Here is a 10,824-nt window from a genome sequence, read left to right as displayed (position 1 = left end):
ACGTTGTTGCACTTCATATAATATCCACCAGGTGGCGCAAGGAACAACATTCTGTAGCCAAACACCATGGCCAGCTCTAGGGGGCGTTGGTCACAAATACCAGTACAATAGTTCAATGATTCCTCTTTCCTGAAATTATGGTTCAAACCAATAGCAAAAAGATAGCCTATTCATAAGCAGGTACAGTTGTATTGTTATTTTGTTTTCTTTCTTTGTTTTCCTGACGAACATTTATTAGACTGCATCGGAAACAGAAATGTTAATTTCGGTTATTTTATTTCTCCAACCGACAACTGACGTAAACCGCTAAATTCGTTTTCAGGGATTAATTATACACAAGCAAGAAGCAGCATAAACATCAGAACCTCACGTGCAGAGCTTATGCACAGAGAAAAACCCAACAAACCTATATATAATAATAAATAAAATAGGCCCACATAAGAAATATATGTTTTTCTTTTCTGAATGAATAATAATTTAACAAATTAATAAGTAGCAAGCCTATATGCAGAATTTTAGGCAATTTCTGTGATGCGCCCTTAAACCAGCATCTTGTTTCCATTTTTTTTTTTTACAAATAGCCTACACGTTTTTTCTTAATTTTTTTTTAATTTTATTGTGATTGTACACAAATAACAGAAATATGTAAAATATCATAGTTTTAAGCAATGCCGTACTCTTGAACGAGTATTGTAAGCTGTATCCACTTTATTAAGGGGGAAAAAATCAAGTGATCCTGACGGCGCCGCGGGCAGTTAAATTACTCGACCTCTTTCACCTTCAGAATAAAATACATTATATATTTCAGCGTTTTAAAGCAACATCAAATTAAGATATGCATGTTTAAGAGGTAGTTCGTCTTTTTCTTTTTCTAAGATACACAATTTTAGATACACTGACAATTAATTTGAGTAGAGACAGATAGAAATGGGAAGGATAAATATAAACTACAGTATTTTTGCGATTTTGGTGCTTAGAAATTTATTCTAAGCGGGCCGCGGGCGAATAATATAGTTAATATAGCGCGGAGCGGGTGGATGCGGAATAAAACCTCGTGGAAGCGGGACTGGAAAAGCACTTTGTTATATCCTATAGACTATTTAGATACTTCATCATCAAGCAAAAATTTATTCATAAGCAGGAGCAGTTTTATTATTATTTTCTTTTCTTTTTTTCCTGTTGAACTTTTATTAGACTGCATTGAAAATAGAAATGTTAATTTCTGTTTTTTTTTTCCAAACGACAACCGACAGCGTTTAGTTATTATTAACGACAAGATTGTGTTAAATTACATTTAAATTGAAACGTGGCTGTGACACATTAATAACAGTTAAATTCGTTTTGAGGGGTTAATTGTACACAAGCAAAAAGCAGCATAAACATCAGAACATCACGCGCAGATCTTATGCACAGAGAAAACCCAAAAAAGCTGTATGTAAAATAAATAAAAATGCCCATATGCGAAATATAAATTTCTTAATGAATAATAATTTAACAAAACGAAATAAAATAAAATTAATAAGTAGCAAGCCTATATGCAGAATTGTAGGCAATTTCTGTGACGCGCCCTTGAACCAGCATCTTGTTTACATTTTTTTTTTTTACAAATAGCATACACATCTGTTTTTTCGTTGTGATTGTACACAAATAACAGAAATATGTAAAATAGCATAGTTTTGAGCAATCCCTTACTCTTGAACGAGTATTGTAAGCTGTATCCACTTAATTAAAAGGGGAAAAAAACGTGATCCTGACGGCGCCGCAGGCAGTTAAATAACTTTCACCTTCAGAATAAAATACATTATATATTTCAGCGTTTTAAAGCAACATCAAATTAAGATATGCATGTTTAAGAGGTAGTTCCTCTTTTTCTTTTTCTAAGATACACAATTTTAGATACACTGACAATTAATTTGAGTAGAGAGGAATAGAAATGGAGAGGATAAATATAAACTACAGTTTTTATAGAGTTAAAAATTAATTAATTTATTTATTAGTATTATTACTATTATTATTTTGATTTGTTTTTGCGATTTTGGTGCTTAGAAATTTATTCTAAGCGGGCAGCGGGCGAATAATATAGTTAATATAGCGGGAGCGGGTGGATGCGGAATAAAACCTTGTGGAATCGGGACTGGAAAAGCACTTCATTGTTATATCCTGTAGACTATACTTCATCATCAAGCATGGGCGTCGGAAGCAAAATAAATGTGGGTGGGTCCTCCCCCAGAAAAATAAATTCTTTAGTATATGCCATTTTCTGTAGTCTGGTGCCTTTTATTTAATGTTTTTACACAATGCAAATACTCCATATTTACAAATATTACAAAAGACGGCTATACTGCAACATTTTCAGTGGCGTAAGTGATAATACGAGTAACATATCGTTTTTGACGCGGGAGACCCGAGTTCGCATCCGCCTTTTGGTGAAATCATTTTCGAAATCGTCTCCCTTTTCACTTATATCACTTCGGAAAGGCATTTGTTTATTAGTTAATTAATGAAATAATTGAAAAGTTGAAACAAAGTATCAACTAGGGTTAGGTCACCTACCGTAAGTGTATCTGAGCACTATACTGTACTTTTAGGAGTGTTAATAATTAATTTTATTATTATTATTATTGTTATTATTATTATTATTATTATTATTATTGTCTTTAGATTTGTTCTTACATTTTGATGCCGTACATTATTATGACGCACTGCCCATGCAGTTTTTTTTTTCTTTTTTCTTAAAAACTAATTGAAGTGAAAGGGAAGAAACCCATGTAGATTTGGCCTAATGTCCATAAATACTATAGCCTAGTATTATATCCTAATATAGAAAATAATTTAGACAAATAAACAGAAGGCTCACTTTTCAAAACAATAAAGCTTAGCCTATATGACTGACAACGAATACAACAATTGTTAAGTATCAAATCGACCAGACACCGAAACAGTTTCTTTCCTCAGGCAATCCATCTCATGAACACTTGATCGTGCAACATACAACACTATACATTCTTTATTCATTTTTCCGTTATTTATTTAAAGCACATACTTACTTCTATTCAAATGTCTTTGCTATTTTTGCACATTGTCTGTCTTGTATACCTCTATATTGTTATTTTTATAATATGTATCGTCTTGTCACTGTCATTCTGTAGCACTGTGGAGCTCTGTCACAAAAACAAATTCCTAGTATGTGCAAACATACCTGGCAATAAAGCTCATTCTGATTCTGATTCTGATTCTGAAAAGTGCTCCAGTGAGTTATGCAATTTTTTTCCACCTTTTTTTCTTTTTCTTTTTTTTTTTAAGTGGAAAAGTAGTTCTTCTATTTCGGAGAAGTTCATTAAGTCTGTCTCTTAACAGCTTCCAGTCACGAACTGCGGGTTGAATCTCCGACCAACGATCAGTAAAAGTTTTTTTTTTTTTTTTTATCTTTAAACAGCTCCGATTTACATCATTTTAGCCTGGAACTAGGCTTAAGTCTGTTCTGGGAAACCAAAGGGAAGTGTATTTTTTTTTTTTTTTTTTTCAGTTTTCTGAAAAGTAGCCGTTAATGAGGCATCAGAGTTAAGCGGCATGCAGTATAAAGAGCGAAATGTTTATGAATGGCAGAGTGGGGGTGGGGTGGGGTGTTGAATGCTGTCTGTTGCCTTGTTGTAATCAACATTTGGAGACTTGGGGGTGCTGGGGGCGGATTCCGACTGCATTCAGTTGCATTTCGAATTCAGCATTCAAATGCATGCCAGGGAGAAGGGGAAAGCTTTCCTCACACGCTCCACTTTTTTCAAAACATTAGTGTCCAACCTGACACGCGGGTCAGTGGATAAACAACCCGAACCCGACCGTTTTCAAATAACCCACCCGCAACTCGGACCGCAGAATAAAAAAAATAAATATTGTACCCGACCCGCCTCCTGACCCGTATGTTTAATACTAAAGTGATTAAGCTGTGGAGATGCAGTCTGAAATATCCCGACATCAGAAATCCATTGGTGTACAAGCTAAAAAATAAAATTAAAATAAAACAATGTTTCCTGTTGTAAAGTCGTTGCCGTATTGTTGTGTATGAAGTTCAGATGTTATTATTTTAAGAAATATATATGTTTTAGGATTCTCCTTATTTTTGTTTTAGACATCCATCAATTACGGTGAATAAAAAAAATTCCGCGCTGGTGGAAACAAGACTTTCGCTTCTACTTTTGAGACCGGTGTTCGGACGTTTTTCTAAAAAAAAAAATAAGAATTCAAAATTCAAAATTTATTGTCATAAAAACAGAAGGTGAATATAATTCAAAAATGTTAAGTATTTGCTGATTAAAGAAAACATGAAGGATGCCGCTTAATATTTGGCTTTTACGTGAACTTTAAAGCATATCCCTCATTCCATTTGTTTTCTTTGTTTTGTAATCTTTATATTATTTTCGTGAAATGTATTTTTGCTCAACATGCATTTCTCGTGGCCACGAGTTTAATGAATAAACCAACCTGCGTGACATTAGTAACCCAGAATTATTTGAGATATTTCGTTTTGAGTTTAGAAATTGTTTGCCTATATTAATTGTTATAGAAATTAATACAATATGAAATAATTATACAGGCGATGCTGTATATGCTAATGCTGTCTGTGCACAATGTAGACAGCTTTCACAAGTGTTTACATGTATTACATGTTGGCCTACTTCAAATTAAATAGCCCTGCAAGAAACATTTCATGCATCCCACAATCTTGTCCATTGACTAACCTTCTTTTTTTCCCATTATATTTGTATTATTCGTTTGTATTCGTTATTTTTTCCTTCATTTTGATCTTGTTACATAACATTCTGAATGTAAATGATACTGTAAAGGTGCTATGACTGGGGTTTTTACTGGAATGCAGTTTAAAGGTTAAATTTAACATATATTGTATTTTATTAAGTCTAACTAATAGACAAATAACTGAAGAGTGAATCATTCACGTAGTTTCATTTGGAAATAATTTATCGTCACACAGTAAAATAGGCCTACATTCCTTCTCTTAACTAAAGAATTGAACATATAAAATATGAATTGAACATATTTTATTTTGTTTAGTCTAATTAACAGACTAGACTATATAAATATTAAACTGTTTTACTGAGAAATGAATCATTCACGTAGTTTCATTTGTAAATGAAAACATCATGTATCGTCACACACGGGGATAAATACAATCAAAAAGTCAAAACGAAATTGGCATAATTGTCAGGCGTTAAAAATAAATAGCCCTAACCAGGTATTGAAATAATAATAACCTATAATAAGAATAAATAATAAGTGATTTAGAGCTATCTACTTTTTTCTTTATTGTGAATCGCTTAACCTAAATAACTTTATATATGCTATTTGGCATATATTTAGCAAATATTGTGAACTACAATTATGCCAATAAAGTTTTGACTTTATGATTGTATTAATGCCCGTGTGTGACCATACGATTTACAAATGGAACGTGAATGATTCACTCGACAATGAAACACTATATAGGTTATAATTAGACTAAAAATGAATATATGCCATATAGTATAATCAAAGCTTTCATGGCATGTCAGCATTTATCATTTAGATTCGGAATGTTAAGAGATCGAAATTAAGGGGGGCATACTGAATATAAACGAATAATACATTTATTACAGAAAAAAAGGATCAATTAATGGATAAGACTTAAGGATGCATAAAATGTTTCTTGCAGGGCTATTTAATTTGAAGTACTTATATGTAATAAATTCTTGATAAACTTTTGAATGCTGTCTACATCGCGCACAGACATTCGCATATACAGCATTGCCTATTGTTAATATATAACTTAATATTGCATTAATTTCTATAACAATTAATAAAAACATTTCTTAACTCAAAATAAAAAATATTAATAAACCTATCTCTGATAATCCTGGGTTATGGTTACGCAGGTTTGTTTATGCGTTAAACATAAGGATGTCGTTACCTCGACAAAATAATCTTGTGGCCACGACATAATATGACATTCCCAGGAATTAATATCTCGTGGCAATGACAAAAAGTAATATGACGTTCCTAGGAATTCATTTGTGTGGCCACGACAAACATAAGTGAACCGAAGGTGTCCCCTCCAGGTTACCGTACCTTTTAGTTTGCAGCAATGTTTTCAGCCTGCTCCAGTCCAGTGCGTTACATGACTGCCCCCTACTGATCATGTCTTTCCTATGTCATTGTATTTTCCGTGTTCCTTTGGAATACACCGGCGTCACGCGAGACCACTTTACTTCCCGCGCGCATTTTAAATGGCCAGATCTGTAAGTCGCTGGGGTATATTTGTAGCAATAGCCAAAAATACATTGTATGGGTCTCAAAATTATTGATTTTTCTTTTATGTCAAAAATTATTAGTAAATTAAGTAAAGATCATGTTCCATGAAGATTTTTTGTAAAATTCCTACTGTAAACCTATCCAAATGTAATTTAATTTTGATTAGTAATATGCATTGTTAAGAACTTAATTTGGACAACTTTAAAGGTGATTTTCTCAGTATTTGGATTTTTCCACCCTTAGATTTCAGATTTTCAAATAGATGTATTTCGGCCAAATATTGTCCTATCCTAACAAACCATACATCAATAGAAAGCTTATTTATCTCAGTTTTGTAAAATTTAACCTTATGACTGGTTTTGTGGTCCAGGGTAACATATATGTGTGTGTGTTTAAATATACATAATAAATATACACAGTACACACACATATAGTATGCCAACAAATTTTTTATTTTATTTTAAACTTTTGATTTTTGACTTTATTTCGATTAATTGCGACTAATTTTAAATGAGTAAATGATGACAGAATTTCTACATTTGGGTGAACAAACCCAAACCCAACTAACCAACTTTTAGAATTAGAAACAGCAGAAACTACAATATATAATAATATTTTAGGTGTCTAATAACTGAATACAGTTTAATTTTTAATAACTAAATGATCACATACATACATGAGTCAAAGACGTTAAGATGTCCACGTCACAAGAATTTTATGTCCATAAAAAGCACATTAAATGTAAGCAAAGTGTCTACTTTTAAGGTTTCAAATAAGTTTTTGGAGAATAAAATGTCAAAATGTGGTTGAAATAATGTTACATTGTCATTCAGTGTAACACAACATGCTTATTCTGACTTGCACATATTAAAATATATAAAAGAATAAGGGAGCATATAAAATTTTGTTGTGTTTTAATATGTCATAAATTTGTCATGATTTTTCTTGTAAATATACCTGACAACACTGTTACACTGAATGTAATTTTAGTGGGTGTTGTCTGTAAATTAGGGAAACATGTATGATATTTATGTTTTGCTCAGAAAAACAATAACAAAAATGCAATTAAATGAAACAAAAAACTTTAATAGTTTTTTTTTAAAACAACAGCAATTTAAAGCAGTATTACACTTATTGTTTTTATGCTTAAACCCTTTTTCGTCTTTGACCCATGTATATGTAAAACCTTGAGCATACAAATAGCATAAAATACATTTGTACATTACATGAGTAGAAAATACATTGTCATTTTATTATTATTATTATATTTATTCTAACATTATACATTAACATTATAATTTATAATTTGCATAATAATTATAATCAGGGCTTGACATTAAGCTTTGACATGTCATTCACTTGTGCGAGTAAAAAATTTACTTGTCCAAGGCAAAAAAAGAGCCTTTTTTGCCGTAAATTTATCTATTCTAAGGCAATAGTCTCATCACTGCTCTATAAGGTCTTACTTTAATCAGAATATTTGTGACATTTGCCTTGAATTGATTTCTAGGACACTTTTTAACTTTATTTTCCTAACCTTACTAAATGTGTCATCATTTACATTAAATTCTGAAATTGTATCAATACATTCAATTAGAATAACTAGACTCTGTATGGTTACCATTCAGATTAAGCCAGTATCAACAAACTCCATCTTTCCACTGCATAGGAAAAACAAAGTCTGCATCGAAAATGCTATTTAAGTGTATTTACTTAGACTGTTTGATGAAGATAAGAGGTTCCAAAAATGCATTTACACAGTAAAATTGCAAATACATAAATACTGTTATAAGATTAATGTTGTACTTTTAACATATAAATCTAAAATGTTGAAAAAATGCATTACTTTTAAATATGAAACCGAACCACCAATAGGTGGCAGTAAGTCACTGTCTTAATGAGCGAGTCACAGATTCAAACAGTTAGTTCACTGACTCACCCGATTCATTAAATTAAATGCTAAATCATTCAGTACTGAAACACCGCTGTGTGTTTCTCAGATTCGCAACTGTTCTGTGTCTTTACTTATAACGATTTCATTAACAAAAACGGTCAGTGATGTGCCTAAAATGTAAGTCAGTTAATATTAACTACTAGTTTATTGAACTACTGTTGTATAAAATCAATGTCACGTTTGCAATCGTAATGGTGCTTACCTATATAATATGTTATACAATATTTATCTTTTTTTCTACCGCAGTATGTTTGTTTCTTTGTGTGTGCTGTTGCGCCTATTAGTTTGAAAATTTCCGTGAGTCAGATAGGCTGCACGAGCTTGATACTTGATACTGTCCGTTTTCAGTCACCGTTTACACTGTAAGTAATACAATCAGAATCATTCTCACCAAAGTTTCGGTGCTACGCTAGTTATTGTTTGTTATTGTTGTTTTAATCAGGTTACTTGTCCGGTTGGACAAGTAAAATTCTCCTTCACTTGCCCATTCACAAAATCCACTTGTCCCGGACAAGCGGACAAGCGTTAATGTCGAGCCCTGATAATTGTTGTTGTTATACCCTGGTCTGTCGATCAGAGGTCAATGACCCAATTACGAATTAACTAGAAAAGTGTGAATATTAGTCAAAATTATTACTTGTCTAATCTACTACACACATAAACAGCAAAACTAACATTATATTATAAAACTGCATGACATTTTAACCTTGCATTATTGCATTAACCGAAATAACAAAGTAATACAAGTAATAAAAAAAAAAAAAAGATTTGAACTGAAGAAACAATTATGGCATTATATTTTATATGTGTGACTCTGGACCACAAAACCAGTACCAAAACCATAAGGGTTAATTTTTTTGAAATCTTAGAAATGTAATGGAAAGCTGAATAAATAAGCTTTCCATTGATGTATGGTGTGTTAGGATAGGACAATATAATTGTCTGAGATACAACTCTGTTTGATTATTACACAAAATCTGGAATCTGAGGTTGAAAAAAAAAAATATTGAGAAAATTGCCTTTAAAGTTGTCTAAATGAAGTTCTTAGCGATGCATATTACTTATCAAAAATTAAGTTTTGATATATTTACAGTAGGAAATTTACAAAATATCTTCATGGGACATGATCTTTACTTAATATCCTAATTATATTTGGCATAAAATAAAAATCAATAATTGTAACCAACACAAAGACTGGATTTGTGGTCCAGGGTCACATTTACATCATAGAACCTCGAAAGCAGCAAACATATCATCATAAACTCAGATTAAGACAGTAGCAGCAGACTAATAAATGATATTGCTTATGTATTAGCAACAAAAACAATATGCATTTATAGTTAACCTTAAATAACAGCCTAACACATTAAATGTGACCCTGGACCACAAAACCAGTCTTAAGTCGCTGGGGTATATTTGTAGCAATAGCCAAAAATACATTGTATGGGTCAAAATTATAGATTTTTCTTTTATGCCAAAAATCATTAGGAAATTAAGTAAAGATCATGTTCCGTGAAGATTTTTTGTAAAATTCCTACTATAAATATATCAAAATGTAATTTTTGATTAGTAATATGCATTGTTAAGAACTTAATTTGGACAACTTTAAAGGTGATTTTCTCAGTATTTAGATATTTTGCACCCTCAGATTCCAGATTTTCAAATAGATGTATCTCGGCCAAATATTGTGCTATCCTAACAAACCATACATCAATAGAAAGCTTATTTATTGAGCTTTCATGTTATGTATACATCTCAGTTTTGTCAAATTTAACCTTATGACTGGTTTTGTGGTCCAGGGTCACAAATTACATTAGAAAAACATTCAATATCATTACATTCTAAACACAAATAAGCAGCATTTAGCAGTATCCAGTTATACTGATCTAACCACAAAACAACTACTATCTCTCACCTGTCAGGCTGCAGAAAAGCTGCCAGTTTTAACATAATCACAGGATAAACCAGCTGTTAAATGCTCTTTTTGCAGCTCCAGTCAGCAGAGGCTTACATTCACTGAGACATTACACATTGTAAGATGTTAAAAATCGCTGAGCCTCTGACAGGAAAGTGTGAAAACTGTCCCCGTGAAGGCGCTCATTGATACCTGTGTGTATTTAGTGAGGTGAATTATTTGCGCTCGTCTGTTTGAGGGCCATCAGCTGCACAGCTAAAGCGACGTGTCAATTACAACACAAACCAAACAGCACCGTTTCACTGAAACTCAACGGCGATTTATTTCAAACTACCTGATTACCTGGTTGACGATCTTCGCCTGCGATATTTCAGTCACATTCTGCTGTCTGCTGGGGTTTGCGGTAGCCCGTTTTCTGCGCTGAAGGAAAACATTTCCTTAGCATCCCTCTCTCATCCCTCAGAGTATCAGCTGTGGAATGCCGTGAGGACGGCGAGAGGGGCGCGCGTCGGGTGCGCGCTTGTGCTGCAGCGCCTCTAGCGGTAGGATGATGAATAGCCGCGCTATGGAGCTTAAAGCCTCTAGCGGTAGGATGATGAAACAGCAGCGCTTTAGCGCCTCTATTGGTAAAATGGGATTCACAGTCCAAATAGAC

The 10,824-nt window shown here is 32.8% G+C and overlaps 1 protein-coding gene across 1 annotated transcript in view; it reads right to left on the bottom strand.

The window, feature by feature from the left end:
* Positions 1-10,634, bottom strand: part of rabl6a (RAB, member RAS oncogene family-like 6a) — a 27,739-nt gene extending 17,105 nt beyond the window's left edge. Inside the window, exon 1 of the mRNA XM_073840133.1 lies at positions 10,512-10,634. The gene's annotated coding sequence lies outside the window, so the exon portion shown is untranslated. The remainder of the gene's footprint in view (positions 1-10,511) is intronic.
* Positions 10,635-10,824: the final 190 nt, after the last annotated feature.

The sequence above is a fragment of the Garra rufa genome, chromosome 5 (assembly GCF_049309525.1).
Source record: "Garra rufa chromosome 5, GarRuf1.0, whole genome shotgun sequence".
NCBI classification, from domain to species: Eukaryota; Metazoa; Chordata; class Actinopteri; order Cypriniformes; family Cyprinidae; genus Garra; species Garra rufa.
Note: the sequence above shows the minus strand (reverse complement) of the source record. Positions and strands in the feature narration are given on the sequence as shown.